General features: G+C 46.7%; 1 long non-coding RNA gene across 1 annotated transcript; it reads right to left on the reverse strand.

The window, feature by feature from the left end:
* Nucleotides 1-13,459: 13,459 nt before the first annotated feature.
* Nucleotides 13,460-18,583, reverse strand: LOC137143227 (uncharacterized). Its single transcript, XR_010917129.1, has 4 exons — nucleotides 18,161-18,583; nucleotides 15,721-15,832; nucleotides 14,470-14,573; nucleotides 13,460-13,676 (listed from the first exon to the last, which is right to left on the reverse strand). It is a non-coding gene; the product is annotated as an uncharacterized lncRNA (long non-coding RNA).
* Between the last annotated feature and the right edge of the window lie 330 nt (nucleotides 18,584-18,913).

Consider the following 18,913-nt stretch of genomic DNA (forward strand, 5'->3'; position numbering starts at 1 on the left):
AACTATGGAAGAGTACAGATTGTTTTCTCAGATTCTCTCATTACGCATGAAGTGACCTTCAAATCAAAATCAAATTAAAAAAAAAAAAAAAACTAAAACAAGAAAAAAAAAATCAGCACAATTATAGTGCTTGCAGTGAGTTGATTATTACAACATCACCTCCTCCACTCTGACGGTGCACTATAGAATGCATTTACCTTCCTGTGGTGTATTATTTGTAATACACATTTGCAGCACACAATAAAACAACTCCAGTAGAGAAAATTGCAGCACATACGCTAAATTCCCACAAACAATAACGTGTGCTTAGGTCCCATGTGCTTCTCAGCCCACATGGCCTTCAGAGATTAGAGAGAATTAAAGCACCTTGAAACTTGCAAGTCTGAAAAGCAGCTATTGTGGATACAGAGTAATTCCTTTTCTTAAGGCGGTTTTGTGCCTTGTTAATGGGATGAGAATTACATATATTAAAAGGGTCAGAGCAACACAAGGGTAGAAAACATCTTTTTCCAGTAGGAAACAAATAGGACACCTTTGCAGTCGTTTCCTTTCCATGTTACTTGCTGGGCTGTTCTCTTTAGGTTCTCGGGTACTCCCATCACCGTGGTGTCAAAATACCTCTCTTGGCCACATCCAAAGTTCCTTGCCAGCCTTGTGGACTGACATCAGCACGTAGCATCCACAGCTTAAAGGACAAACTATTCCATCACAGGAATAGGGACAAGGGGCTTTGAGCAGGACTGAGGCTTTTCCACAAGCCCTGTATGTTGCTGCCCATCCCCATGAGCCAGGCAGGGCAGGCCTTGTGAAGTCCTGCTTTGTCGAAGGGGAGTGCACGTTATGGGTCCCTCTGATGCTCCCACGGGGTGCCCAGGCTTGTGAGGCACCTGACCACCACCTGTCCTTAACATGAGGAAGCCTCACCTATGGCTCTGCCACACAAGTAGGGCCTTCCAGGTCTCCTCAGGCCTCACCTTCTCTGTGCAGGTAGCGCTCGGCGTACACCAACCCTCTGAGTATCCCTCTTAGCACTCAGCCCTTCTCCACTGAACGCTCACAGAACAACCAGGCTGCTCTTCCCAGCAGAACAGGGTACTAGAGCTACTAGTGAAGTCTTGAGCACAGGTCTCTTATACTCACGCTATGTAGCTACATGGACTGTGAAACCAAGCCTAAGGATTATCAGAGAATAGCGATTCCACTGGTATCAAGTAAGAATATTGGAAACAAATAGTTACATGTAAAACAAAATCCTAACACGCTTTCTAGAGACTAAATTTTAACTAGCATATTCTCCTCCTGCATAAAGACACTTATCTCACCCAAAGTTCTTGCCAGTGTTTTCAACCATGCCTGATTTAGGGCTGCCAATGGATATTTCCTACAAGAGCATTTTTTTCCCATTAAACACTGTGTTAGCCAGATGCGACGTGACTTCTTATCAGACTACGTGGCAGCTATTCACATCAGCATTTGTGCTTCGAGACCAATCCTGAAGCAAAAGAGACTGTCATATCCCTAATTTTAACTGTCCTTTCTCAAGCATGGTGTTGGCATTTTGGAAAGCAGTGGAAAGGAAAGCGGCACAAAGAAATTGACCGAGCATGACCTCCGCGGCAGAAGGAGGAGATATGAAGGAAATGACAAAGAAAGGAGAAGTGACAGTGCTAAAGTTGCTAGAAATCTGTCAGCCATGAACAAAAATGCTGGGGTGGCCATCCTTAGAAAGGATCAGAGGAAATGAAACTAGGATTGAGAAAACCCGTGAGAGAGGATGGAGGCTGACTCCAAACTGGTTAGGGTAACAAAAAGCAGAGAGAAAGGAGAACAAGAAAGAGGGAAGCTGCATAGCTTGAAATTGAGGGACAATTCCAGCATCTGCATCAGTTACAGCTTCAACTGCCATAAGGGCAATAACAAAAAGAGACAATGAAACCTAGGACGACACTGACCAGGAGTTGTGTGATATCCTGAGGGCTGGAATTCAGGACCCCTGGGGTCCATTCCAAACTCTGACACTCACCTGTTGGCTGACCTTGGGCAAGTCATTTCCTCTCTCAGCGTCTCAGTTTCCTCATCTGCAAAATGGGGATACTGATCTTGCCCTCCCTTAAAGTGCTTTGAGATCTATTGATGTAAAGCATTATGTAAGAGATAGTTACTGTTGTCGCCCCTTCAGCCAAGGGGTAGCAAATGTCCAGGGCCTTCCAATTCAGCTTCCCAGCAAAAGAGTAAACAAATGAGGCGAAGTCTGGGTATAGTCTAAGTGTAACTTGTTTTACTTACACACATACCCCACTCCTGGAACAGAGGTGGTCAAGCAGCATGCAGGGCAAATCCTTCTTTCAGGGATCTCAGCCCAACCCCACATCTGATTCCCAGAGAGCAACTCTGCCCCCCCTCCCACAATTGAGTCTAATCAGAAACCAAGGCAGAGAGGAAATTCTCCTGCTGCTCATCTAGTTCTCACTCCACGGCTCACTGCCTTTAGCCTACACAGAACCTTGAGGAGCCCATAACTAACAACATGGCAACATCTTCCCAAGAGTTAAAACTTGCTCGTGCATGAAGAAAAAGACCTTGGAAGACCGTGTGAAATAATGCCATCTGAGGGCACCTTCCAAACCATTATTTACTTCGTAAAGTAGTAAGAGAAGTCCTGATTCTCCGCAGCCTTGCACCTTGTATAGTCACTTGTACTTGTTCAAAGAGGCAGAAAAATGCTCAGAAGGAAGATGTGGTGTGTTTCCTGACCTGTGCTTGGCTGGTTGCATCATGAGGGCAAAATCCATCTACTTCCATCTCCCACTGATCCAAAGATTATGCACCAATCTTATCAGACCTAGATCTGACCTCAATGATCTGCACATTCATGATCTCTCTGCTTGATTATAACAATTCACATTGCTGAGAAGTCAAGCCACACATCAGAGGTGCTCTGTTTTTTCCCATCACAACTCTTTTCTGTTGGAAAATAGGGATTTTGGCAACATGAACATTTTCATGGAAAGTGTCAGCTTGCCTTGAAAAGTCTTGATTTTGTTCATTATAAAAACAAACAAAGCAAGACAAATAATTTGGGTTTTGACTGCTTTCAGCTGAAAATTTTAGTTTCCCTTGCTGTGGTTTTCAGTTTTTTGATGGGCCAATGAAATTTTCTGCTAACCCTCTTGCCCCCGTTGTGCGACCAACTCTGTCATGCACCTTCAAAAAGAACCAACTCGTACAAAATGCACCAGTCTGACTGTTTAGCAGTTCATGTGATGCCATAGGACACTAGCCTAGTTAAAGGCCTCACTTTTTTGATCTGCACTAGCTGACAGCGCGTCTTTCCTTGTGAGCATGCTCTTCCAGAACTCTTCCAGGAGCTCAACCTAGCCTATGGAGCTCATTCCAGTGAGAGATACCAGCCGCTGGGGACCTGCCTTCAGGCAGAAATAAATGCAAAACTCATCTTGCCCCTCAGACAGAACTCACCTGATTGCTCTCCCCATTATACAAACAGTCACACAAAACTATACACTAATCAGACTCTCTTTCTGACTGCCTGGGAAGGAAGAGCGCAATCGATATAACTATTTTTAAATATTTGGGCAGGACTTAGACACTACGGCCACAGAAGAGATACGCAGGTAGATAGAATAAGGCAGAGGTGCCCTTAGAACTTTCCACGATCTTTGCATCAACTCTGTCATATAACTTGCTTTTATAGAAGAGTGCAGTCTCAGCTCTACATCAGGCCAAGATTTTCCAAAGTGAGCTGTGATTTTGGGTGGCTCAGGTGGAACATCCAAAATCGGAGGCACCCAAACTCACCAGTGCCTTTGGAAAATGTAGGCCTAAGCCTCCTGAGCACAGTCTGTTAAACAGTCAGGATCTGCTCAGTTGCCACTTGCTACCTATTAGAAACAAGCACATCGTCTACCGAGAGTGGTTTGTTCTGTGATGAGATCTCAGTGACCTCAGTGTTAGCAGAAGCATGAAGCATGTGTCTAGTCTCAGCCCTGTCGGTGACACTAAATTCAGCTACTAGAACGTCTGTTCCACACTAGTACTTTGCCTGCTTCCTTTCCCATCATGTCAGCAGGAAGCTGAGACTCTGGTGTTTGGCACAGGTGCAAGTGATGCTACTATGCGTCTGGGGAACTTGCAATAAAGACTAAATATTTGAGACTAAATAAGGTGCTAAAATCTACAGTCCTGATTCTCAATTACCTTGCACTGTGTGTAGTGAATTACAACTGTAGAAAGTGAGAGTAAAAATGCTATCAGATCAGAAGCACTCATGTTGCATGGGTATGACTAGCTACACAAAGGCACAGTGATGGAGATTTGGGCCCCGTCTGTCCATCCAGTCATCGATCCATTGCATTTCTAACACACCCATCACTCTAGCACCTAGGCTCCTTAGTAGGTAGGGCTTTCATTTCTGGGAAGATGCTCTTTTGGGGGGAAGAAGAGGGGAAGTTGGGATTCAGACCATGACCAATGAAGTTACAATGATTTGGGTTCTCAAATCTTGGCGGTTGTGTTTTAAAGGGCTGCACATCACTTGTTGGAATGGCTAGAGATCAGGGCGTCCATTAGTTCTAAGGGATAGCTGAGAACAGGGGGGAAACACGGCAATTCCTAACTGGCTTCAGGTGGCCCTGAAGAAGAGGAAGAGCAGCAGCAGCAGCTGCTGCTAGCTTTTTTCAGAAGGCAAGAGCAGCAGGCTGCCAGCAGTAGCAGGCTGGTGGAGGGAGGCTGATGAGTGCTATGGAATCCACCTCTGCCAATAGCTGGAGCTTCAAGAGGCAAAGTGTAAACTCTGGGAGCAGCTGAGCCAGGTGGGCCCATTCCTCTCCTGGGAAGGAGGCATGTTGGTGTCCCTCCTGCTTGCCAGAACCTTTGACCAGGAAAGAAGAATTCCAGTGTCAGGTGGTAACTCCTATCCCCAGCGCCAGGTGAATTGTGCAGAAACAGACTCCCAAGTCCTGCTGTTTAAGGTTCAGTTTATCACATCACGGCCCCTCTTCTGAAGGGAGCCAAACAAAACCACTCGCCAACGGCTGCCATGCCCGGCTTCTTTTGGAAAACTGAACTGACTGCAGAGCATTTCTCAGCAGAAGGCTGTCAGTCTGACTGCTGTGGGTTCCAGAGGCTGCAAGCAAGGCGCAGTCTCTGGGCCTGGCCATGCCAAACTGATGACCAAGCGCACTTGACATTTGAAGATTATTTGCAAATACACAGGCAGCAGCACTCTCAGGTTGTGTTTGTACACGGTCTGCAGTTAGCCAGCCTGTGGGAATGACAGACCCTTTTCTAGCCCCACAACAGTCCTTTGTTTTGAGGTAGAATAAGAAACCAGAATAATGCAGATTTCCAGTTTGTTAAATCTCTCTTTCTTTAAATGCCAGGCAGGGCCTGATCCAGCTCCCAGGAACCAATGGGCAGATTCCTGGTGACCTCCATGGGAGGTGATTCAGGTACTCAGTCTGAATTGAAGCCCTTGAATATCCAGGGCACTATCCTGAGATCTGATCTGGGGATTAAGAGAAGAAAGATGGGGTGAGAATCTCTCTCAGATCCTCCTTTGCCTCTCAATGCATTGGAGCATCCTCCATCTGGGGGTTCTGTGTCAAACCAATCTAAAAGCAAAATGGAAGGGGGAAGAGGTGTGCCAATCCAAGCATACCAGCTGGGAATGACCTGTCTAATAGAGCTGGGCAGGAATTTTCTGTCCAAATGACTTTGCAACAGAAAATGTGGTTTCTGCAAACTGAAATTTTCCATGGGAAATTTTGATTTTGCTGAAAAAATTAAATTTCCTGTTGGGAAAACTGAAATTAAATATTTCATTTCAGATCAGTTAGACTCAAATGAGAATATGTTGGTTTTTTAACGGATTTGAAAAGAGCAATTAAACTTAATTTTGGTCTGGTGTCTTACCCAATGGGAGCAGCAGTTCTGGCCGCCATTGTCTCCTATCAGCTGGGCATCCAAAGGACTGCATCTCCCATAAAATAATACACTGACTTCCTCCTGACTAAGTGGTGTGGTGCATCATAGGTGGACATGACTGTGGGCGCATTATGGGAAATGTACTGTGGCCAGGAGGCCTGGCCCAGAGGAGAGAAAGGGGGGCACTAACTGGTCTACACAGGGCAGTTAGAGCCCAACACTTCAGTGTGCGCAGCAATTCAATCCCATAGTCTGCGCTGCGGGGCCATGTACACAAGCCCTTTCTTGATACCTTTTTTTGACGAGTTTACAAGTTTGGCTGATGAAGGTAATAGTGCTGATGTACTCTGCTTAGATTTCTGAAAGGCACTGGGCTTGGTACCCCAGGACATTTTGATTAAAAAACTAGACTGATACAAAATGAACATAGTACACATTAAATGGATTAAAAACTGGCTAACTGATGGGTCTCAAAATGTAATTGTAAGGAAAGTATCCGCATTGAACAGGTGTGTTTCTAGCGAGGTCCTGTAGGGATCAGTTCTTGACTGCTCTCCTGCCGACATAGCTTCCGCCTCTCGTGGAGGTGGAGTAATTACGGCGATGGGAGAGCTCTCAAAAGTATCTTCACCAGATGCTCTACAGCGGCACAGCTGCATCAGTACAGCTGTGCTGCTGTAGCACTTCTAGTGTAGACCTGCCCTGACACAGCAACCTGGATCACTTGGGCTCAAGCAAAAATGATGCATTTTAAAAACAGCCAAATGTAAATGTATCCATCTAGGAACAAAGCTTGTAGGTCATACTTATGAGACTGTGGACTCTTTCCCGGAAATACTTGGGGGTCATGGCAGATAATCTGCTGAACTTGAGCTCCTAGTGGATGCTGTGGCCAAAAGGTCTAATGTGATCCTTGAATGCCTAAACAGCAGAATCTTGAGTACGAGTCAAGAGGATATTTTACTTCTGTATTTGGCACTGGTTCAGCCTCTGCTTATAGTGTGTCCACTTCTGGCTCCACAATTCAAGAAGGATGTTGAGAAATTGGAGAGGATTCAGAGAAGAGCCATGAGAATGATTAAAGGATTGGCAACATGACTTATAGAGATAGACTCAAAGAGCTCAGTGTGTCTAGATTAACAAAGAGAAGATTAAGGGGTGACGTGATGACAGTCTATAAGTAGCTACATGGGGAACAAATACTTGACAATGGGCTCCTCAGTCTAGCAGAGAAAGGGCTAACACGATCCAATGGGTGGAAGCTGAAGCTAGATAAATTCAGAATGGAAATAGAACATAATTTTTAACAGCTAGAGCAATTAACCATTGGAACAACTTACCAAGGGTCGTAGTGGAGTCTCAATCACTGACAATTTTTAAATCAAGATTGGATGTTTTTCTAAAAAATATGCTTAGTTCAAACAGGAATCATTTAGGGGAAGTCGAAGGAGGTCAGACAAATTGATCGTAATGGTCCCGTCCAACCTTAATATCTCTGAATCTGTTAAATAAACCTAGATTTCCCTGTAGAGGGAGTGGGGGGTGGAGTCTCCCTTTCATAGTTCTGGGCCCAGGGTTGCATGAGGATCCTCATACCCTTGTGGCACATAAAACTCAAGTGCTGTCATGTGCCGCCCATCCTATCCCATTATCAGGCACAATACATGTAGAGTTGTATTCAGCTCAAACTTACACCATACTTCCTTTTTTGTTCTGACAACCAGAGTGGCTCACAGCCAATGTGCAATTAAAAGCATCCATCCACAAAAGAAGGGGAATCATCATCCAGTGCATCCTCTGGAGCTGCTGGCTGTCTCAGTTTACCATGGAAGAAAGAGAAGAGGGGGAACCCTTTTACATTATTAGTGAAAGTTCTGTGTGAGCTATTGAATTTAATTTTATGTCTAGATTTATATTATGTCTATCATCATATTCTAGGTTCACTTAGACAATACAAGAAAATTACCTACACCAAGAATCAATCAGCACAAGTGACCACCGTGCCAAGGAGAAAACAGCAACAAATTATAAAGATTTCCCCCAACTTAACCACCAAAGTAAAATGGAAAACCACAACCCACTTCTTCAGAAAAAAACCCAAGTAATGACATGCTACAGGCCTTGCAAGGGGTCTGAAAGATCAGCAAACCCGGGCTCTATCAGGAAGTGGGGAAAGGAGATGTAGAAGCAAGTTACTGCAGCCTGCCTGAATCTCCCTCTAAAGCAGCTGGCGTTGACACAGATGGAGACAGGATACTGGGCTAGAAGGAACGATGGATCCAGTGTGGCCGTTCCTATGTTTCTGGTCCAGGGCCTTCTCTTAGAACAGTGGTTTTCTACCTTTTTTCATTTGTGGCCCCCTAAAAAATTTTATATGGAGGTGCAGATTCCTTTGGAAATCTTTGACATAGTATGTGGTCCCCCAGGGGTCTGTGGATCACAGGTTAAAAACCCACTGTCTTAGACTGTGCTGTCTGTGTTTCATCTGATGGATGAAATGTGCTCCCTGCATGAATCACCAACATGTAAATGGGCTGCCACCATCAGCAGAGTGGTGTTCATGTCCAAGGAGAGCAGATGAGGACAATCCCAGAAAGACATGGCTTGCCAGTCCAGCTTGGAACCATGGTCTGGCCTGCCTCATATCCTACCTCTGACATGCTGGAGGAGAAGGTGAAGAAAAGGGCACTAGCAATGGGTAATTAGGCAATTCCCTGTCCTTCAGGGCAGTTCTTGGCAGATCCAAGGAGTTAGAAGCTGGGGATGCCAGGCACACCCCCATAAGGTTAGAATCACGTGCTAAGGCATTCAGGAGAGGCAAGAAGGAGGGAGAAGGACATTATGAATGGGCCATATCTTTAAAGGAGAGCAGACAGTAGGAAATCCGGTGAGTGGGAGGCAGGATATGCTAGAATGACAAAGGAGAGCCTGCCCACTGGGCCACAACATCCCATTAACATGTCCCTTCGCAGAGGAAACTTTTCTGTGTTGGGGCCACCTATCACCCTGCTCCAAGCAGTCAAGTGAAAAGCTTGGACTCAAACTACTCCTTCCTGGGCCTACATCTTTATGGTACTTGGATGGGCCCATCACTGTAGTATATGAGCACCTCACAGTCATGAATGCCATGAGTCCCACAACAGCCCTGTTATGGATGGGAAACTGAGGCACAGAGACACTATATAACTTGCCCAAGGTCACAATGAGAATCTGCAGCAAGGAAGGAACTTGAATTCTGAGTCGTAGGCTACCACCCAACCCTGGGCTATGCTTCCTCTCGCCCAGCTCCTGTCAGGAGCTCATGGGAAAGCACTCCAGACAGAGTTTCACTACCAACGCCCAGGTTCTGGTCCCCTTATGGACTCCAGGGTGTTCCCACTGCTTTCAGGGAGGGAGGTGCTATCCAGCAGGTCAGAATCTGGTTCCTGGGGAGCAGTGGAAATGGCAAATTATGAATCTACTTTGAAAAGAGTTTCATGGTTTCATCGATTCCAAGGCCAGAAGGGACCACTGTGATCATCTAGTCTGACCTCCTGTGTAATACATGCCAGCGACCTGCCCCACAATAACTCTAGAGCAGATCTTTCATAAGAACATCTAATCTTGATTTAAACATTGCTAGTGATGGAGAATCCACCCTGACCCTTGGTAAATTGTCCCAATAGTTAATTAACCTCACTGTTAACATGTACCCCTTATTTCCAGTCTGAATTTGTCTAGCGTCAGCTTCCAGTCATTGGATCGTGTTAGTCTCTTCTCTGCTGGATTGAAGCGAGCCAAGCACCTGGAGGGAAAAATGCTTCGGGGTGCCAAGTTCTAGCCAGACTTTCCCTTCACACCTGTGCACGCCCAGGAGTCTCTGCAGTACAAATGCTTTCCAAGGGGGATCTTCCTTGCCAAAAGACCCACCCCTCAGGAAAATAACCTGCAAAACCAAAAGCACCAGTCCAGCCAGTGTTCCTGAGGGGCAAGACTCTGCGTGAAAGGTGATGTGTCAGCTGCGCCTAGAAACAGGTTTCAGAGACAGTCACACCCCCTGTGAGGCACAGTTCCTGTCTGCTTCCCCCAGTCGTGAAACACAACGTTCTACTATGGCTCAGCTGTGCCCGCCACAGGTTGGGGGGTCTGGTTTTCACCTCCCCATCCTGCTCGCTTTCTATTTATTCCTGCAGCCCAGACCAGGCAGTCAGCGCAGGGACACGAATGGGGGCGCTCACTTCCTGCGCAGGTGGAATCCAGGTTCGGTTAGTTTACCCACTTCTTTTATACCACTCCGCCAATCCAAGTCAGAATCTCGCCTAAACTCTGGCCCTAGAAAGCTGTGTCATAAAGCCTACGAGGGGCAACCAGGTTTAGGAAGAAGGAGAGAAAAATCAAAAGATGATGTAAGGTTCTGAGGTTTTTTTAATTCTGAATTGCAGCTGTCCTACAGCCAGAGGTGGCATTTTCATTTGACTGTACCATTTCGATTCTGCATAGCACATTTTCCTCTCATTCCTTTAAAAGCTGGCAGGAAAATATGGAAACTTATTCATGGGAAAGAGACCCCTGAATGACTCCAATCAGCACATTTTGCTACATGCCACTGAGCTCTCGGAAAAGAGCGATTTTACAATCACGGGTAATGAGCAAAGGCGTGAAACAGAATAATGGGGCATGCAGGCTGTAGAGCCCATTCAGAATAAATGCCTGCTGCAAATATTTTCAAACACTGTATTCATCAGTCGGCAGTGCAGTGGAAAGTGACTGCAGCAGTTGGATAGATGCCAGCCTAGTCATGGCACAGTGGGACAGATACTCCCTGGGAGAGAGAGACCGAAAGAGAGAGAAGCGCTCACAAAGTCTATTTATCTTAGGTGCCTATCTGGCCCCCATTATTCCAATGTCCGAGCACCTGATGGTAGGTAAATGAAAGACTCTCACAACACCCATGGGAGGTAGGGCAATGCTATTATCCCCATTGTGCAGAGGGGAAACTGAGGCACAGCGAGCCTAAGTCACTTGCCCAAAGTCGCACAGGAAGTCTGTGTCAAGGCAGGGAGTTGACCTCCAGCTCTCCTGAGTCCAAGGCAAGTGCCCTAACCACTGGGCCATGCTTCCTGTCTGAGTGCATGGGTCTCTTAGGCTTTGCGTGGCAATGGAGGAGTCACTATGGCACCAGCACCACTCCCTGGGACTCTGGGGAGGGCTGTTCCTGGTGCTAGAATCCATGATGGATAGGGTCCGGGGAGCGAGGGGCTCCTTCTGTCAGGGCATGTGTCCTCTGCGGTGCATGGTGGAGAGGAACGGTACAGTGGGGAAAAGCCCCCCCATGCTGCACCCTCCAACACCACAGACACCCCTTCTGTTATGCAGTCCTCATCCCTCGGGACCCTGAACGGGGAGCCTTGTGGTGGGCAGGGGAAAGCTGCTGGACATAGCACAAGTCCCGGCTTGGGCAGGGCTGCGTGTCATTCTCCCCCAGGCTCCGCTGAGCTCACAGCAGAAGCTGAACCCAGCCAGAGCTTGCATTTCTGTGGCTCCTATCAGCCCCTTGCACTAGGATCCCGGGGAGCGGAAGGAAAAGGGGCTTTGGAATAACAGGCCCCGATTCCCTGCTGCATGCAGACTGCCGTGTGCTAGGCTACCAGCACAAAGGGTGCTACCGCAGGTGTCGCCATTGCCAGCAGGATCTCCCTAGTGTAGAGAGATCCCCAAGGGACAGAGACCAACGCCACCTGCCCTTCCTGCAGGAGCTGTAGATAAATGGGCAAGGAAGGGACCTTCCTGCCCCCCAACGAGCCCCATCTGCTGGAATTAGGTTAATTATTTGTATTAGAGCAGCGCTGATTGAGGTCAAGGCCTCATGGGTCTGGGTGCTGTGATAAGAAACAGCCCTTGCCTTGAGAAGGTTACAGTCTGAGTAGACAAGACAGAGACAGGAAGAATTGCTGCCCCTGTTTGACAGAGGCGAAACTGAGGCAGAGAGAGAATAAGTGATTTCTCCGAGGTCACCCAGGAAGTCTGTGCATAGCAGGGGACTGAAGCCAGCTCTTCTGAATCCTGGCCACAGTGCCTCCATCACAAGACAATACTCCCATTAGAAAAGCCATTGGCAACCAGTGCAATTTAGAGCAGTCTAAAGGGACTGTGGGACTGGCCAGCGTTCAGCCAGACCAAGAATAAGGGAAGTCAAAGCTGTATGCGTGCTGCCTCTGGACCCTCCTCCTGAGCTGTGCTGCGAACCCCTCAGTGTCAGCCCGTGTTTGAAGCCTTCCTTGATCGAAAACCACACAACGGTAACGATTTCAGCAAGGCAGCCACTGTTGCCTGTGGAGGTTCATCACCAGCTGATGCAGGCCTGCATCTCAGCACAAAGTGTGAGGGGATTAGTTGGAGTTTTTATCTTGATTTCTAAAAGCTGTGCCTAGGTCTCCAGGCCTTGCCAAACAGGTGCCCAGAAGGGGATCCTTACCCAGTGAGCATCAGCAGACCTTGTCCTGGGCATCACGCCTCCAGCGTAAAACAGCACAGGGATATAACAGCCTTCAGAAAACACAGACAGACTTTGCTTTTTCTGGTCTTCTGGACTGTTACACTTTGATTCCCTCTTCCCTGCTGGCGGCGAATACAGCTTACTGTGCACACGCACGCGTGTTCAGAAGTGTGACACAATGGAAATGCGTTTGGGCTTACATGGAAAGGAAAGAGTTCAGATGTGCCAGCAGTCTTCAAGGGGCATCTGAGTGCAGGCCTGTGCAGAGGGATTAGATGCCAGGCAGCAACATTTGTTATCTTGCTCTTTTTTGGTTTCCTTTCCAGAAACTGTTGGGAAAGGAGGCAAGTGAAATTTCCTCTTAGAAAATCCATCAGCCCAGTGTGAATCAGAACCACCTGTAGAGCTTCCCAGGGTGGCTTCTCTTCCAGTTCCAGTCTCACAGAGCTACGCAGCCATTGGCCTTTCCTCCTGCACATGAAGGGGTAAACTTTGCTTGTTAAATCCTACAGACATCTGGCCATAAAGCCAGCTGCCAATCAGCACGACTTCTAGCTAAGTAATGGGAGGAAGGGATAAAGGCACACCATGATGGGAGCAGGAAATATTTAGCCTAATATACACTTTCCTAAAGACAATATAATTCTAGTATCATCTAGCAGCTGCAACTGAGATCAGGGCCCAATTGCAGTAGGCACTGCTCAGCCATATGGCAAGGGGCACACCCGGCCTTGAAGAGCTCTCAACTATAAACAGGCGGGACAGATAAGAAGAAGACAGGAGAGAGGGGCCGTTACTTGTCCAAGGTCATGTTCAGATCAGGAACTATAATCCAAACCTCCTGACTCCCAGTCCAATACTCTATCCACGAGAGCACGCTGCCTTTGAGTTGCCTAGGAGCACTGTTTTAAAGTATGTCCAGTGTAGGACATTCTTTTCAAATACCTCTACTCGTTTGACATGTCCCATATATCATCTGATGACAACTTGTATTGGTCATGTTGCATTACGTGAGGGAATTAGCAAGAGAGCATTCACAAGTCAGGTCAGATCTATTTCACAAGATACTGGAAGGACACTGCAATTTCAAATGTCTGAAATGATAAACAGTTTGGGATTCTGAGTCACTTTTGTACAGAATAATCGCACCAACTTCCACGTGAACTCCCCAGCTTGGAGAGTCCTCTCAGATGAGGACACAGCCACTGGGAGCCAGGCCGTCATCACCACGGGGGTACATGGCTGCAATTCTCTCTACCTGAAGTGAAATGAAATTGCCACAGAGAGAGTGCGGTTATTAGGGCCCCACCAGCAGCAATGTATCAGACTTGGGCTCACCAGCTCTCCTGGCTCCCCATTTATTTCAGAGCAGAATTCAAAATCAAGGTGCAGGGCTACACTACAGTGTTATTTCAGTATAACTACATCACTCAGTGTTGTGAAAAATCCACACCCCTGAGCAACGTGCTCATACCGACCTAGACACCAGTGCAGACAGCACTATGTGGACAGGAGAGTTGCTACCACCTCTCACAGAGGTGGATTAACCGTGCCAGCGCAGAGCGTCTCATGCTCATACACTTCATCTACTGAGCACTGAAAGGGCTGGGACCTCGCCCTCCATGACCCTGTTCAGGCTCCAACTGAACAACAAAGATGGAGCGTGCCACTTTCAAACTGCCGCATTATCGGTAACAGCATCTGGCCGATGGGACTTGTCGTCAGAGGAGACACGCCCGAAGCTGCCGGTGTTTCAGTCTGAGCACAAGACTCGGCTCTGTAAGATGCCTGGCTCTCAAGAACACTCCCTGCAAGTAGCACCATTCAAACCTGAACAGGCCTGCAGTCTCGCCTTCACCCATGGCAGAGACATGGAGAAATCGGGACCTTTCCCCCTGCCCCTCCTGTCTATAGCCAAGGGGGAAAGGTGGGGGGTGCTGGGCCCCTGGACTCCATTGTGTTGTGCTCATGACCTCCACCCCAAATAGGAAGAAGGGGAGGAGCTTCTCTAGGAAAGCTACCCTCCACTGCAGTGTAGGGCCCTTAGTTACCTCAGCGACTCCTTCCCAGGGTTATCCTCCTCCTGGTCTCCCTCCTCTGCCACTGCCTCCTGCCCCTCTGGCTTCTTCTCCCCTGCAGACTGTGCAGGGAAGGTCTGACAGGAGACACAATGTGTTGAGGCACAGCTGGATTCACTGCCCATTCCCCAGTCTGCGTCCTGCCCTCTAACTGCCCCATGTGAGCCCTGCTGGCACATTCAAAATTCCTCTTGGTACCCCCGAGCAGCCACGGCACTATCTGCTGGGTTCGGTGGTGAGTGACACGCACACGCACCATAAAATATATAGGTATGTCAATAGATGTAAGCCTGAACTAGTAGCTCTGTAATTCCATGTAAAAAATCAGGAGCACTGCTACAAACTAGGGAGGGTTGGCATTTCTGCCATAAATAGCAATGCCCTTTTGGAATGGACTCTGCTTCTTAATTTGATCTAGTGCTTAGAAGTCAGGGTTCTGGGTATCTGAGACACACATCATGGTACTGCATTCTCTATGCATCATAACTTCCCACTGAGTGTGATATTCCAGAAAATCATTCGCATTTGTGACCGCTGCCATCAGCACTAGCTTTGACCCCAGAGATTGCCCCAGAGTGCATGTGCTGGCTGGGTCCGTGTGTGGTATGCAAGGGCATGGCTCTGCCCAAAGGGGTAGGAGGGAGGGAGGTGACTGTGAAAGGAAGCTGAGGTGCGTGCCTCCTGCTTTGGCAAGAGAGGGAAGCTGTTTGTACCAGCAGCAAGGAATGAGCTGCCTTGTTTGACATTCTGGCCACTTATTTTAGTGCCTAGATGGGAGCCTGGCCCTTAGGTTAAGACTACTCTGGAATCGAAGATCTGCTGTACAGCCGCACTGGCCCAAGACAGCTAACTTGGGCTCGTGGGGCTCAGGCTGTGGGGCTAAAACTCTCAATGTAGATGTGCGGGCTCTGGGCGAAGCCTGGGCTCTGTAACCCCATGAGAGGAAAGGTTCCAGAGCCCGTGCTCTAGCCTGAGCCCACACATCTATACTGAGAGCCCCATGAGCCTAGGTCTCTTGACCCATGGGGGTCAAGATGGGGTGCTGTGGGTTTTTAATTGCAACATAGACGTTCCCTTAGTGTCACAGTACACCCACAGGTGCACTAGAATCCTCCCTCTACAGCACAGCAGCTCAGCCCACAGGCAAATGCCAACTTTGCCATGATCTAATGCACTAGGAAAAGCTGGAAAACTATAGATATGAAGGGAAGCAAGACGAAATACCTCAGGTGTACTGCCACAAGTGGCACGAAAAAGACCGCAGCCAAGCAGGGTGAAGGCTGTCAGGGGAAGCCTCAATCTCCGGGGTTGGATTCATATGTGCCCAGATGTCAGACTGTGCAGGAGCAATTGAAGGCAGCTGTTAAAAACTCAAGAGAGAATTCCCTGCAAAGCACTTCCACACATGCCTAACTTGAAGCAGGTGCGTCAGTCCATTAACTTCAATCCGATTTAAACACATACTTCGATTGAAGCATTTGCTGAAATTCTTTGCTAAATTGAGGTCAAAGGGATAAAGGCTGAGGATGAAATTCTAGCCCCATTGAAGTCAATGGTAAAATTCCCATTGAAATCAGTAGAACCAGGATTTCACCCTGAGGATTTTTAGAGCTGATTCCAAGAGATTTGTATGCCCTGTTCCCATCAATTTTAATAGGAATTGCACATCCAAATCTTTGAAAATCTCAGCCTAAACTGCTAAGAAATTACAAGGAATTTTTCTATATAACAGATCAAATGAATTTATAATGTAGAAGAGCATGAAGGCATCTACACAGTTTATGTGCTAATAACCTCCACCCAGGCTGCTGCATTTTCTCATGTACAATCTATATGTGACTGTGAGGTACCACGGCATGGGGATGCCTTTACAAGGACACTGAACTGCTGACTCATTGTTTAATGTTATCTTGAAACACCTGCATGGTGCTGCTCATGCAGATTCTGCCTGGAAGGCTTTACAAGGGATTGATTTATTTCAGTATTCTCTGGGGGTTAGCGTTTTTATTTAGTTAATTTTCCTCCATTTTAAAGAATGCCAGACTTCAGCTCTGGCCCCTACTCAGCTGTTTTGGAGCTAGATCTGGTCAAGAATTCCAGGCTTTTTGTTGTTTTTATTTCTTTCCCATGAGGAAAGTTTTGTGCCAACATAATCAAAAGAACTGAAAGGGAAGTTGTCTCAGTGGCAGTTAAAAGGTTGCTTAGAGAAGGACTGAGCTATGTACTAATGACCCACTTAGGTTATGTGCCACTGGTTCCCATGTGTGCAAAGCTGATGCATATTTTGTGAAGTACATTTCAGGCCTCAAGTTTGCTGCATCGTGTTAGAATCATAGAGTTGGAAAGAACCTCAGGAGGCCATCTAGTCCAACCCCCTGCTCAGAGCAGGACTAACCTCAGCTAAATTGCTTATTTGCTTATCATTAACTACTGCTTTGTTACCTTATAATAAGATGTTCTTTCTCTGCAGGATCACAAACCCAAGCATTCAAAACCCATGAATCATACACTCCCCCACTCCCATATGGTAAGATTGGTTTATAAAAAGATCAGCTTTTAAAAATCATGTTACCCCTTTTTGACCTGAGCAGTAGCCAATATTCAGAAATTACCTGCACGGCCCTGTTAGGAGGAGAAATTGATGTTGAAGTCAGGTATTTTTGGTGCAATGCTGTTTATTGACAAAGAATGTACAAAGTTCTCTTTCCCTGAAAACAGGCAGAACAAAATAGCAGACTTGTACTTCAGTTGTTTCATGTCTCCATTCTCTTTGGGCTAGGCTTCCAAACAGACTACAGCTCCCATGATGCACCTCAGCCATGGATGCCCATGATCTGTGTCTCCCCTAGCCAAGAGGGGAAACCATAGTGCATCATGGGAGATGTAATTTGACCAGGGAGCCCAGAGGGGAATGGGAGCATGAGGCACCTGGACTACAACTCCAGTGAGACACCATTGCAGCATTCCCAAGTTAAAATACTTTGGTTTTCTGCTTAAATATTTTGTGGTGGGGGGTTGGCCAAAATATCTTGGCACTTAATTTTAATATATCAACTAGTTCTAGATAATACTATGGGTGGGACATTTTGCTGTATGAGTCATGCCTGAATTGCAATTTCTTTTTACAGAATAATCTTCATAATCATGTTGCATGGGCTTTGGCTACTCCACTTCTCCCACATAAAAACCTTTGTGCAATGACATGTGGAAGACTGAAAATCATAGCTCAAAGTGTTTTCGGGTCATCTATAGAGATACAACCCTTCTGGCAGGTGGCGTTGCCAGCAACAAAGGCTGGGCTCAATATATAGGGGTTCCTCTTAACATTACGGAACAGAACTGGCTTGAGTTCCCACCAAGAAATCTGGAAAAACTGAACACTACCCCTGGGTACTACTAAGAGGCAATACTTTCCCATTTACAAGCACTGAGTGTGTGTAAAACAAAATGTCTTTTATTAAGAGAGAGAGGGAACTCACTATTGATTTGGGAAAATACCAAAATAGTGAATCAAAAGTAATCAAACCATAAGTAAACACCTGCCCCATGGTACCTTGAGCTGTAGTCCTTTGTCTCAGTTTCCCTCCATGTGGTGGGAGAGTCCAACATAAGAATGTCTCTTTAACACACCCCTCCCCCTTTTCCTCTGCTGTATCCAACTCACCATTTGTTGTCTGAAGTTAGCGAAGTCCCAGAATTCCAAGTTGTCTGAAGTCAGCAAAGTCCCAGAATTCCAGAGCACATTCACGGGAGTTCATCTCCCACCCCTGTAAAGGGGGTCAAAACAAAGCCTCTGCTGCTGCTATCTCTGCCTATGCTTGTTCTGAGGTTCCACCACTTAGCAACTTCAGCTCTGAGGGATTTCAGAAGATAGTATAGAATCTCACTGCTGCAGCCTCTGAGTGTCTTTCACCACAGTACCATTTCTACAACAGTTCTAAAGCTCAACCCTAGAAATAGATACCTTCTCATCAACAATTTCACTTTTTATAATTGCAGAGCAGAAACAACTCTAAGTTGAGTTTAACCACTTCTATCTTCAAACCCAAGAAGAAAAATTACACCTAACATTCTTTAACAAGAATCCTCAAACCTCTACCTAACTTTCACTTACGTGTTGCATTTGGCATCACTACCCCCTGCTTTGCAAGTGAGGTTTTAGTTAGGGTGACCCCTTCAGTTAGGCCACAGTAAGCATAGTTCCACTATCCTTTACTCAGACAGTAAGAGTAACAACATTTCATTACCCCTGCATTCAAAACAAATGTGAATTTTAACACAAAACAACCAAAATTAATCACTATGGCAAGGCAGGTCTGTCTGCTGATCACCTACATAAAATAGGTTTGTCTATGCAAATATGGTCTGCTCCTGAGGTCTTCTCCCCCCACATCAATCGATGGCAGGGGAGAGTTCA

Source organism: Emydura macquarii, unplaced genomic scaffold (assembly GCF_026122565.2).
Source record: "Emydura macquarii macquarii isolate MOO-44397 ecotype Brisbane River unplaced genomic scaffold, CSIRO-AGI_Emac_v2 contig_3305, whole genome shotgun sequence".
NCBI classification, from domain to species: domain Eukaryota; kingdom Metazoa; phylum Chordata; order Testudines; family Chelidae; genus Emydura; species Emydura macquarii.